Below are 12,711 nucleotides of genomic sequence, written 5' to 3' on the forward strand. Positions count from 1 at the left end.
TTTGGTTTTCAATATTTCTAATTTAGTGTTTAGTTGAGGATTTTTAAGTTGTTTTTTTTCTAGTTTTTTTAGTTGTATGCCCAATTCATTAATCTCCTCTTTTTCTATTTTATTTATGTAAGCATTTAGAGATATAAAACTTCCCCTAAGAACTGCTTTCACTGCATCCCATAAGTTTTGGTATGTTGTCTCATTATTGTCATTCTCTTGAATGAAATTATTGATTGTTTCTATGATTTGTTGTTTGACCCAATCATTTTTTAGGATTAGATTATTTAGTTTCCAATTATTTTTTAGTCTATCTTTCCATGGCCCTTTATTACATATAATTTTTATTGCATCATGATCTGAAAAGGATGCATTTAATATTTCTGCCTTTCTGCATTGGATTGTGAGGTTTTTATGCCCTAGTACATGGTCAATTTTTGTGTATGTGCCATGTACTGCTGAGAAAAAAGTATATTCCTTTCTATCCCCATTCAGTTTTCTCCAGAGGTCTATCATACCTAACTTTTCTAATGTTCTATTCACCTCCTTAACTTCTTTCTTGTTTATTTTGTGGTTAGATTTATCTAGTGCAGAGAGGGGAGGTTCAGGTCCCCACTAGTATAGTTTTGCTGTCTATTTCTTCCTGTAACTCCCTGAACTTCTCTAAGAATTTGGATGCTATACCATTTGGTGCATATATGTTTAGTAATGATATTACTTCATTGTCTATGGTGCCTTTTAGCAGGATGTAGTTTCCTTCCTTATCTCTTTTGATTAGATTTTTTGCTTTTGCTCTGAGATCAGGATTGCTACCCCTGCTTTTTTTACTTCAGCTGAAGCATAATATATTCTGCTCCAGCCTTTTACCTTTACCCTGTATGTGTCACTCTTTTTCAAATGTGTTTCCTGTAAACAACATATTGTAGGATTATGGTTTTTAATCCATTCTGCAATCTGTTTCCTTTTTATGGGAGAGTTCATCCCATTCACATTCACAGTTATGATTACTATCTGTGTCTTTTTCTCCATCCTTTTCCCCCTATTTGTACTTTTCTTTCTCCTTTTTCCTTTCCCCTTCACTAGTGTTTTGCTTTTGACCACGCCTCCTTCAGTCCCTCCTCCCTTTTATATCCCTTTCCCTTTTCTTCCCTTTACTCTTACTGCTTCTTCCCTCCCTTCTCCCCCCCCTTTTCTTTCCCCTTTTCCCTCCTACTGCCTATAGGGCAAGTTAGATTTCTATACTGATTATGTTATGCCCTTCTTGAGCCAAATCTGATGAGAGTAAGGTTCAAACAATGCTCCCCCCCCTTCTTTCCCTCTGCTGTAATAGGATTTTTGTCTTTTCCTGTAATGTAATTTACCCTTGTCTGCCTCCTCCTTTCTCAGTACATTTTCTAAGATCAGATTGATCCACTTATTTGGATCCATTTAACCCACTTGATTAGATTTTTTTTATCATTACATCAAAGTCAACTAATATCCACCCTCTTTATGTATACTCCTTTAACATGGTGTAATAACAATACAGTTCTCAAGAGTTGCAAGTGTCATATTCCCTTGTAGGGGTTTAAACAGCCCCCCCTTATTAACAACATATTGTATCTTTCTGTCCCATTTACCTTTTTATGTCCTTCTTGAGTCCTGTACTTGAAGATCAAATTTTTTGTTGAGCTCTGGTCTTTTTATCAGGAAAGTTTGGAAGTCCCTATTTCGTTGAATATCCATCTCCTCCCTTGAAAAATGATGCTCATTTTTGCTGGGTAGTTGATCCTTGGCTGCATTCCAAGCTCCTTTGCCTTACAAAATATCATGTTCCATGCCCTGGTCTTTTAATGTAGAAGCTGCAAGGTCCTGTGTAATCCTGACTGTGGTTCCATGATATTTAAATTGTTTCTTTCTGGCTGCTTGCAGCACCTTCTCTTTCATCTGGTAATTTTGGAATTTTGCTATTATATTCCTTGGCGTTGTCAATTTGGGATCTCTTTCAGGTGGTGATCGTGGATTCTTTCTATGGTTATTTTCCTTCTGGTTCTAGGACTTCAGGGCAGTTTTCCTTTATGATTTCCTGAAAGATACTGTCCAGGCTCTTTTTTTCATCATGATTTTCAGGTAGTCCAATAATTTTTAAATTGTCTCTCCTGAATCAGTTTTCCAGGTCGGTTGTTTTACTGATGAGGTATTTTACATTTTCATCTATTTTTTCATTTTTTTGTTTCTGTTTGACTGATTCTTGCTATCTCATAGAGACATTAGTTTCCATTTGTCTAATTCTAGTTTTTAATTTTTTTTCTTTCCAATTCTAGTTTTTAGATTGTTTTCTTTGTTAGTTTTTGTACTTCCTTCTTCAATTGGCCAATTGTGTTTTTTAGGGACTTGTTTTCTTCAGTGTATTTTTTTTCCAATTGGCCAATTGTATTTTTGAAGGACTCTTCTACCTCTCTCATTTGACTATTAAAATCCTTCTTGAGCTCTTCTAAGAAGGCTTTTTGGGCTTCAGACCAGTTCATATTCCCTTTTGTTGTTGCAGATGTGGGTTTGTTGACAATGTTGCCCTCTTCAGAATTTCTGTCTTGATCTTTACTCTTCTCATAATATGAATCTATGGTGTTTCTTTATTCCCTGGCCTTTAAAGAGATTGAGCTCTCCTGCTGGGGGACAGAGGGCACTGACCCAAGCTTCTAGTGTTGGGAGCCTAGGTCTTGGTCACTGGCTTTGTATGCTGGGGCCTCTTATGTTGGCAATTGGAGGTTGTAGGCTCTGGCAGCTTACCTCATTTTGGGCTGGAATCATTAAGGCTGGAACTTTCAGGCAATTCTTAGGTTGCCTGCTTTTCCTTTCCTTTAGCTTTCTTTAGCTCCTTTTAGATGGGTGCTGCAGGGTGTTTATCTGCCTGGGGCCCCTTGTAATGCTGCCTCCCTTGTTTCTGCTGATGCACTGGGAGGTTCCTTTGTGGTAGAGTGCCGAGGCACCTGGTGGTTTTCTGAACCGGCCTCCACCGTTTCCCCCGCCCTCACCAAGGCACCCAGAGGTCCAAGTGTTGGTGCTTGTCCGCTCCACCACCTGGGCTTCAAGATCTCTTCCTGGTGTTCTGACAGCTTACCCAGTGCTAGACTGGAATCAGCAAGGCTGGGGCTTTATGAAGACTTTAGGTTGCTGTCTTCAGCTCCTTTCAGACAAATGCTGCAGGGTGCTTATCCGCCTGGGGCTCCCTGCAGTGCTGCTTCCTCCTATTTTTGTTAAGGCACTGGGAGACCCGTTTGCTGGGCTGCTGCACTGCTGCTCCCTGTCCTTCTTCCAGTTCAGCTGTTCCAGAGGTTTTTTTCTGGTGTAATAGTTTCTGGGTTTTCAGAGGTTGATAGGGGAGAGTGAGAGCAACTACCTTTTCACTCCGCCATCTTGGCTCCCAGAAGCGTAGTATGATATTTCGTTAACTACATCAAGCCTAGGAAGGCTTCGAAGCCTCCTAAATGATATTAATTATCAAGTCTGGCCTACTGATCTATTGGGGGGGGGGCAAGCAGATGAAGAATGCCTATTGAGCAGACTATAATTCAGTTGTATAGATAAACCATAGTATGTATATGTTGAACAGCCACCTCAAATGGGCAATGGTCTAGTTCTAGAACTTCCTGGGAACAGGAGAATGGGCTGGGGTGACTTTGGAAAATAACACAATGTTTTTAAGTTTGTCTGTGAAACAAAGGTTTGTCTTTTTACCCTAACATTTTCTTACAGCACAGTCTAGAACTCAACTCTGCTTAAGACATCCTATTTTGTCTTACATTCATTTATACACACACACACACACACACACACACACAGGATTGTTAGCTCTTTAATGACAGAGGTCCTTTCATCTCTACATTCCCAGCGTAATCATTTTTACATACTTACTTGAATACTTCCAAAATCTATTTCAAGTGGGTACACTGCAGCAATGCAGATCACAACCTGGAATTGCTTAGAGGTGGTTCAATGGATTACAGAAGCCAAAAATTAACAGATTTCATTTTCTTTCCAGTCCTTTAGTGAAGGGATTCTAAATATAGTTAGCTAGGCTAGACCTTGGAGACTAGACATATAGGGTCCATGCTCATACTCATGGCTTTTTCAGCTTAGCAAAATCTATGGTGGCCAGGACTTTGAGTGATTTTTTTCAAAATTTTATTTATTTATTTATTTTTAGTGAGGCAATTGGGGTTAAGTGACTTGCCCAGAGTCACACAGCTAGGAAGTATTATGTGTCTGAGGCCGCATTTGAACTCAGGTCCTCCTGACTTCAGGGCCGGTGCTCTATTCACTGTGCCACCTAGCTGCTCATGGCCTGCACTTTGCAGGCATAACATTTGAGGATTAAGGAACACCTCTCCTGAAACAATGAAGCATTACAGTGGGAACTCATTGGGTGTCTTGAACAATGTTGTTGTTCAGCACTTTTTCAGTCATGTCTGACTCTTCATGACCCCATTTGGTGCATTCTTGGCAAAGAAAGTGGAATGGTTTGCCATTTTCTTCTCCAGCTCATTTCATAACTGAGGCACTGAGGCAAACAGGGTTAAGTGACTTGCCCAGGATCACACAGCTAATAAGTGTCTGAGGCTAGATTTGGACTCAGGAAGTTGAGTGTTCCTGACTCCAGGCCCAGCACACTATGGGGTGCCTATTGTACATAATAGATGCTTATAAACATTTGTTGAAGGGTTTTAGGGCTGAGAAAAGAAGAAATTAAACTCTCACCAGTCTTAACAATTTTACATTCCCAAATCTCTAGCCATTCTATTCTAAAAAGTTTAAGTTTCAGTTTATGAACTAGCAAGAAATTGAGGCAGGCCACTTTCACACTATTTATGAAATGAGACTAAGCTCTCTGAGAGCAGGTACTGTTTTTTGCCTTTATTTGGATCCCAGTGCTTAGCACAGTGCCTGTCACTGAGCAAGCAATTAATACATGCTACTTCACTGAAATACTGAACTATATCCAGTTTAAGTTTTTTCTAAAAATAATATCATACTTGGATTTCTATGTTTAGTCTCCTAAGAAATGTCTTGTTTGAGGCTGTGAATAGGCCCTCTCTGCAGTCCTAGGATCACAAGATTGAAAGCTTGAAGGACCCTTAGAGATCATCTAATCCAACTTCTTATCATCATACAGAAAGTAGAATGAATGACTAGTGGTCTGGCAAAGTTGGGGATGGGGGAGAAGAGAGGGGAAGCCCACTATTCCTCATACATGATTGTACTGTTTACATAATGCTGCATCATGGAATACATTATAAATTATTTAGAAGGAAGTAAAATTTCATGAATTTAGACCTCACAATCTGCGATCACCTGGTCTGTGCTCAAAGGTTACTGACTCAGAGTTTGTAGAGATCTCACACCACACTAAGGCTTACTTTTTCAAACTTTCTTCATTTGAAAAGATCCACCAAGCAAAACAATAGCATAAACACGATGTCAATTTGGTTAAGACGGTAAATATAGCTGCTAAGTGAAATATGAGTAACACTTATTCCCTAAAATTAAACGAATATTATTCCTTCCTTAAAATAAGTGTTTTGCTTTTCTTTTAATACAGCGGTCCATTAAGTTGGACTTCCCCCATGACTGTAAAGTAGCAAAACTTGTAATTTAGTAACAGAACACTGGATTAGACTGACTTGATCTTTATCATTCACGAAACGCTTTTCCGCTCAAAACACAGCGAAGCAGACAGACCAAGATCTCTATTTTACAAACGCCTAGTCCATGCTTCTTTTTAAGAGTCATGATTTCTTAGTCGTATTTAAGAAGGGCAGGGAAAGACAAGATGATCGGTGCCGGCCCCCGACCCCGGGAGAACTAACACTTTAGACCCTTAAACCTTCCAAACGCACGTGCGGAGCTCGGGGCTGGAAAGGCTGCGAAAGCTTCTCCCAGCGCCCCCCGCGTCGCAGGCCAGCCTGGAAGTGCGGCCGGGCTGAGGAGACGGGAAGGGCCGCGGGGCTCCCAGACCCCGGGGGGCAGCAGCCGCTGTCATCTGTCCCCACCCTCAGCTTCCCGGGCCTGCTCCCCCTTTCTCCCACCCCTTCCCCTTCGTCAGTTTCAAGAACTCCTCGGCGAAGATTGCCCTACTAGCCGGCGTCCTCCCCTCCTTCCATCACGTCACCATTTTTATCGGCCCAGGAGTCCCGTAGAAGCCGTCCCGCCTTCTCGCTCTGGATCCAAGTGGACCACGGCTCCCAGGGACGCTATTCCGTCCCTACCTCCGGGGCACCGTAGCTCGAAGAGATTCGTATGCCCCCCCAGTCTCCGCCCACCGCATGCGCAGAGACCCCTCCCTCGGGCTGTCGTCGCTTAGCAACTTCCCTGAGTCCTCTCGCTAGGGGCGGAGTCTGCAAGGGAGTGGAGAAGCGGTGAGGGGAACGGGGAGCGGAGCCAATCGGAGACAAGTCCTGGCGCAGAACGCCACGCCTCTTCTAACTGTCGCGAACGCGCATGTGGCTTTACGGCAAAGAAGGGGGGGTGGGGGAGCGGGGAGAAGGCGGAGAGAAGAAACCAACCAACCAACCAAGCCACCCCCACCCCCACCCACCTCAGACCTGGTTTACGGCTCCAGGCTTAGTCCCCTGTGAGGCAGCTGATTGGTTGGTGGGGGGTTGGTCCCTTCCCTGTGACCCCAAAGTGCTGAAGGGGGGCGGGGGTGGCCCTGTGCAAAGTGCACCCAGAAAGCCCCCTGCCTTGAGCCCCCTGGCCGGCACCTTCCCGCCTCCGGCACCATCAAACCCTGCAGGAGGTGATTTCTTCCTGCCCAGAGACCTTCCCGGTCCCCCCACAACTGCGGCGCTCCTGCCCCTGACATCGGCAACCCCCTGCCCTGAGCACCCTAACTGGATCTCCCCCCTTTTTCCTGACCTGGACTTCCTCCCTCCCCCACCCCCTGCCTTGAGGTTCCCCTAAATTAGGATTCCCTCCACCCCCTCTGCTGTCTTGATGCTCGCCGGGCTGAGACGGAGGCGCTGAGAAGAATTGGAAACACCAAGTGATTTGGCCCTGAGGTGATTTTTTTTTAAATGGAGAAGTTGGTGGCTGCGGTAGCCGCTGAAAGGAGAAGAAACAGCTGAGGAAAAAAAAGGTAAAAAGTCAGTTATCTCCTGGGGGTGGCGGGGAGGGGAGGGAGTCATTTCTCCTTCCCTCTCACTCTTCGGTCCTTTGCCCTCTTTACCTTACCTCCGCTTCCTTTCCTTCTCGTACCCTTTTTACTCAGGCACTGCACTAACTGAGTTCTACTTGCTTGTTTGTTTGGTTGGTTTTTTTTTTTTCCAGGCTAACTGGATACCTAAAAACAGGAAGATTTCTTCTGCCATTTACCCACGGAGAGGCAGTGAAAGTGGGACCAGCTTCCAGTACAAAGGTAATCATGATAATCTTCCCCTCCCCCACTTAGTTAGTGGCTACCCCTACCCCCCCCCCCACTGCCTCCTGTCTCTGTAGTCAGTGCTTTATTTTTAGGGTAGAACCAAGGGAATATTCACAATCCCCTCTCCTCACGCCAGCAAAACAGAAACACTGTCTTGTGTTCTAAGCCTGAACGTTCAATAGCTTCCCTGCCCCAGGGACTGTGTTTTCCCTACTCTAGACGGTGTTTTTCTATAGTTTATGTCATCTTTTCTTATATCTCACTTACACTTTGCTTTGCAGCTTTGAGACCTTCTGTGCCATTTTATTGCTACACCCATAGGAATTTCACAAATAAATTGTTTTGCTTGTTAGTTCTGTGTAACTATAGTTTTTAAGTAAACTGTGATTTATAGTCATTTTCTCCTTTATCACTAGCCTAGCTTCATTCCTTCCTTATCGTCAAAGTTATCAACCCTGAAATTTGGAGGACACTAATAAATAGTTTGAAAATTGATGTAGAATAATCTAAGTCCTAGAAAATGTATTGATTGTTGTTATGTATAAAATTAATCTTTATACTTTGAATTATTTGCAGGCATTACTTTTGTGAGAACAGCATATAGAGAAATAATTATTGTCACTCTTTTTTGATAACTTCAAATTTGAGATGTAGATAATGGACCTTGAAATTATTATCAAAGCGGAACGTAATGCATTTCAGGATTTCACAAAGAATTGTTACATCTCAAAATATTTTGACAGCAGTTCATTCTCCATTTTTTTTTTCTAAAGAGAGAGAGATGGTTAGCATTAAGGTTGGTCAGATTTATCTTAGGCCATGGTCTGATTAGAAATATGGGACTTTATTTTGGCAGTCTTCACAGGTGGCCTGCTTTTAAATGGAAAAATTTTGCAGAAAATGTACTGCTACTATTTTAAAACCTAGTAAAGGAATTTAAAAATCCTCCATTTTGGGGTTATATTATTGAAAGTGATTGAGAGGTGTATTTAGGCATTTATACATATAGCCCATACACTGGAAAATTGGCCAGGAAAATTTTATGTAGGAGTTGGCCAAATGAACAGTGTGTTTCTGTCATACAATGACATTTAAGGATATAAAATGACTTCTATTAACTTCTTTTATGATCTTTTTAATATTTCAAGTTATTTAATATGTTTCCTTTTTAGTTACAGCTACAAAGCATCACTTAATAGCAAAGGGAGTTGATAGGAAGTCTTTGCTTCATCTAACTATCCTGTGGCCTTGTGCCTGCCTTGTAGAAAACAAAAATTGTGTCATTAATGGGCCTTTCCACTGTCATTCTAAGATAATTCCTCTCTGATGTGTTGCATTTATAACTACTATGAACCTTACAGGGAATTGACTATCAGAGGGAGAGTGTACTGTACTGAATACATTTTACAGTTACTATTTACTAATGAAAGTAAATAGTAATGGTGAAAGTTTAATGCAGTCCCTTTTGCCCGTTCACACACTTTTGCATGTGTTTGTGTGGGGATAGGGCATAAGGATGCATAAACATGTGTAGAATCAAAGACAAAGATACTTGCTACATTTCAATAAAATTAGGCAGGACAGTCAAGTTAGGGAATAAGTTTCCACATTGAAATATAAAAATTTTAACTGTAGATAGTATATATGTTAGGATTTTTTTCCTCTAAACTCTTCAAAATGACGTACTCTTTGTTATTCAAGCTTTCTCACTTAAGCGTGTTTGGAGCTTAAATTTAATAGAGCATATTCCCTTCTGAAGGATCTTTTTATATTCATTTGCTAAAGTACTACTAAAGCCTCTTTAGAGTACGCAAACAATCCTGGTTTCTAGAAGGGGGTACTGTGAGTGAAGCACATCTCTGGAGGGAGCTATCAAGGTGGAAGGACATGTAATTCAAAGATAGTCTTAGTTAAATTTGGAGAGGTTCATCACCAGAAGGTTGACTACCAAGTGATAAACTCATTTGCCCATAGCAACACATGAAGACCAAATAAAACATGTAAGGGTTGTGATCGGCATTGGTAGGGATATCTACACCAGTGAAATCAGGGGTTATCTGACATAATGAAGATTTTTTTTTAAATGATAGTTCTACAATTAAGTCTATAATTAAAGTGTAAATCTAAAGTAAGGAAGGTTTGCCTCCTTACCCCACAACTTAACCAGTCCATGATCTTTTTTTCTTTGTATTATACCTTTTTAAATTTTGTTTCATTGATTTTTAAAATTTGTTGTATGTCTTTAATGAGTTGTTTAGCGGATAAAAGTTCTAAACATCTTTTGTGTCTCTTAGAGTGTAATTGGGTCATATCTGAAGGGAGGAGTGGGAGGTAGCCCTGTGCAAAGTACACCTAGAAAGTCCCCTGCCTTGAGCCCCCGGCTGTCAAAGTTGTGTCAAAGACATTATTTTAACCAGTTCACTGAAATGTCCTTTATTGTTCATGTCTTAATCCTAATAGGATTTTTTTTTTAGTTCATTAACTCTATTGAAAGACACATTTGAAATTATTTTGAAAAATATATTTTGAAAGACTTACCTAATTTCCTTGGTAACCATAAGGTGATTATAATTTTGTAAAGAATATTTGCCATCATCATATTAATGAATGATATGTTACAGTGCATCTTTGCCATGTTATACAGAATTTTTTACTATACCTGAAAAAAGTAATAATGTTTGTAATTGTCATCTTTTTAATTTTATTTTATTCAAACCTTGGGTGATTGTGGAAGTTTGTAAACACATAAAAATTAAAAGCCAGATATGGCTCATGTAAGCAAATCTAATTCTTGTAGCTCTTAATTCTAAATTAAAATTATCCCTAGAATGGAGTAATCACAGCTTTTTTCCACCGAAGATATCTTCAGACATTGACACATAAGACTCCTTAAAAGAAGTTTATCCTGCTCATTTCCATTCTAGACAGATATGTTCAGCTGTGATCCATATCAATCCATATGTGATATGGATAGTATTGATTGAATGTATTCTAAATTGAAGTCTTTAGAAATGAAGCTTTGTGGGGGTTTATTTCCCTCTATTACTTTGTCACTAATTTCTGGGGTTTTTTTTAAAGTCAGGAAAATTAGAATTTGGATTTTTCAAAATTTCTGGGTGACTGATATATGTTAGTTTTTCCTATTCAACAAAGAAGTGTTGAAAGCTAGAAGATGTGAGGGGGTAGAGGTTTGAATATATTAATTTATCTCCTTGGAATGAAAATTGGGAGGCAATTGCTATTTTTTTTTTGTTGGATCTGTGATTTCGTCATTTTAGGAAGCTCCTAGTGAGGAACTTGATCTACCAATGCAGATCTGCACCTGCACCTGCTCTGAAACATATAATGATAAGAGAATTGCCTGGACATTGAGAGGTTAAATGACTTGCCCAGAGTCCTGCCATCAGAATGTGTGTAAAGGCCTTACTTGAACTTAGGTCTTACAGATTGCAGGGCCAGCTTTCTAATTAGTTTAGCAAGCTGCCTTTCTCATATTAAAATGTTCACATTTATTTTTTATACCATTATTGACTACATAAAAGTAACAAGTCATTTTATATCTCAACAAATAATTTTTCACAATAGATTTGAACATAAAATATTTAGACATACTATTCTCTATTTTACAAGTGTGAAATAGATGTTTCCTCGGAAAGTCAGCATCACTGAAGTTACTGATTTTGTTTCTCTGCTCCCTCCCTGTATCTCTTTACTTGGGAAAGAAATGCTTGTTTCTTTTTTTGTGGAGCAAGCTGTTATCTTGTTTCTAGTTTGTGTGAAATCAGAAAGCACAATTCTCATTTGCATCTTCTAATCAAAAATGTGTTTGGTTTTTTTAGTAAAAATTATATGCAAAACACTATTAATGACTAATCACTTTTGTAGGATCGGATTTTATAAAAACGATATGACTAAATTAAATGAAATTTATTTTTTGAAATTTCTGTATTTGTTAGTAGTTTTGTGCTTCTCATTTTAAGAATATAGGCATTTTATGAACGTTAGTAGCAAGGCATTTTTATTACAACCAAATTCAATTTTTATTTGTCATTTGTGTGGAAATGAGGTATAATATTTCTTGAACTTTTTAATTCACAAGGTTTCTAATATGGTCCTCAATATGAAAAATTAGGTTGGTTTCTTTTGGCTCAGTGTCAGCTGAAACAAGTGAACCTTTAGAATGAAATTTTAAATATTCTTTTGAAATAAGGTAGACAGTTATTTCCAATTTAAGATAACTTAAAACTTCTTTTAGCTGTATAATAATACCAGTAATTTGCACACTTTGAAATTTAGATTCATATGCAGTATTTAGACACATCCTCTCAGAGTTGGAAGGAACCCTAAAGATCATTTAGTCCAAACCCCTCATTTTATAGATGAGTAAATTGAGGCCTTCAGAGATACATAGCAAAGCTAGCCCTCAAACCCAGGTCCTCTGGCTCTCAGTCCTTACTTTTCATCATAGTATAGTTCCTAAACAGCTAGTATTCTTTTTTTCCTTTCTTACACTGTAAAACTGGTCTTTCTGATAAATGTACCTGTTTTTCTTCTAATTTCTTGGCCTTGAAGAATGATATTTATGGTTATTAAGCTACAAGTTTCAGTTTTCTGTGATACTGAATGCCAGTAAGGAGAAGTTGTTGTTATTATAATTTCTGTTAAAATGAGTTGCATCAAATATATCTATCAAGGTTGAATCAAACATAATTTGCTATTTAGAAAATCATCACTTTTGACTTCATCATGACTGCATGGAAAGTGTACTATCAGATGCTAAGCTTGGATTTCATGAAAGAAAGCAAACCCATTGCTAGGTCTTGTCTTTAGAGTTGACTTCTTGTTCTCTTGTTTTAATAGTGCCTCAGATAGTGTGTTCATTTCCCCTCTTACCTTATTTACATAGATAGGTAATTAAATGAAGAAGAAATAATAGTAACATAATTCACTATTAGCCTTATGCTTCTGGCGATCAGGATATATCTGGTTACATGTCATTGGCCTTTACAGTTGAAAATGGTTTAAGTGATAGTGATCTCCACCTATATGTGAAGGTATAACCAAAAAGACTGATTTACTGTGCATATGCAAAGAACAGTTTGTTTTTGTTGTTGAGGATGCAGCCAATATTTATAGAACTTGGCACAGTGAGAAAAAGGGATAAATAATATTGGAAATAGCCAGTGTTATTTTATTTGTTTCAGTTGCCCTAAAATTATATTTTATTAGAATATAACCTAAAGAAAACAATTATAAACTATCCAACATCTACCATCATGTTCAGAATAGAGTAAGTGCTTAGTAAATCCTCCATTGGTTAGTTG

General features: G+C 39.2%; 2 protein-coding genes across 9 annotated transcripts in view; one reads left to right on the forward strand and one right to left on the reverse strand.

Moving 5' to 3' along the window:
- LINS1 (lines homolog 1) overlaps window positions 1-6,281 on the reverse strand; it is a 29,333-nt gene extending 23,052 nt beyond the window's left edge. For 5 of the 6 annotated variants that reach the window (XM_020963814.2, XM_020963809.2, XM_020963772.2 and 2 more), the window contains exon 1: window positions 6,137-6,281. The gene's annotated coding sequence lies outside the window, so the exon portion shown is untranslated. The remainder of the gene's footprint in view (window positions 1-6,136) is intronic. The other variant, XM_078151171.1, reaches the window with a different exon arrangement.
- Window positions 6,282-6,490: 209 nt separating this feature from the next.
- The window catches only part of ASB7 (ankyrin repeat and SOCS box containing 7), a 37,305-nt gene continuing 31,084 nt past the window's right edge, over window positions 6,491-12,711 (forward strand). For 2 of the 3 annotated variants that reach the window (XM_020963756.2, XM_020963764.2), the window contains exons 1-2: window positions 6,494-7,102; window positions 7,294-7,381. The gene's annotated coding sequence lies outside the window, so the exon portion shown is untranslated. Of the gene's footprint in view, window positions 7,103-7,293; window positions 7,382-12,711 lie in introns of all 3 variants that reach the window. The other variant, XR_002320187.2, reaches the window with a different exon arrangement.

The sequence above is a fragment of the Phascolarctos cinereus genome, unplaced genomic scaffold (assembly GCF_003287225.1).
Source record: "Phascolarctos cinereus isolate Bilbo 61053 unplaced genomic scaffold, phaCin_HiC Scaffold_3;HRSCAF=262, whole genome shotgun sequence".
In the NCBI taxonomy this organism is placed as follows: domain Eukaryota; kingdom Metazoa; phylum Chordata; class Mammalia; order Diprotodontia; family Phascolarctidae; genus Phascolarctos; species Phascolarctos cinereus.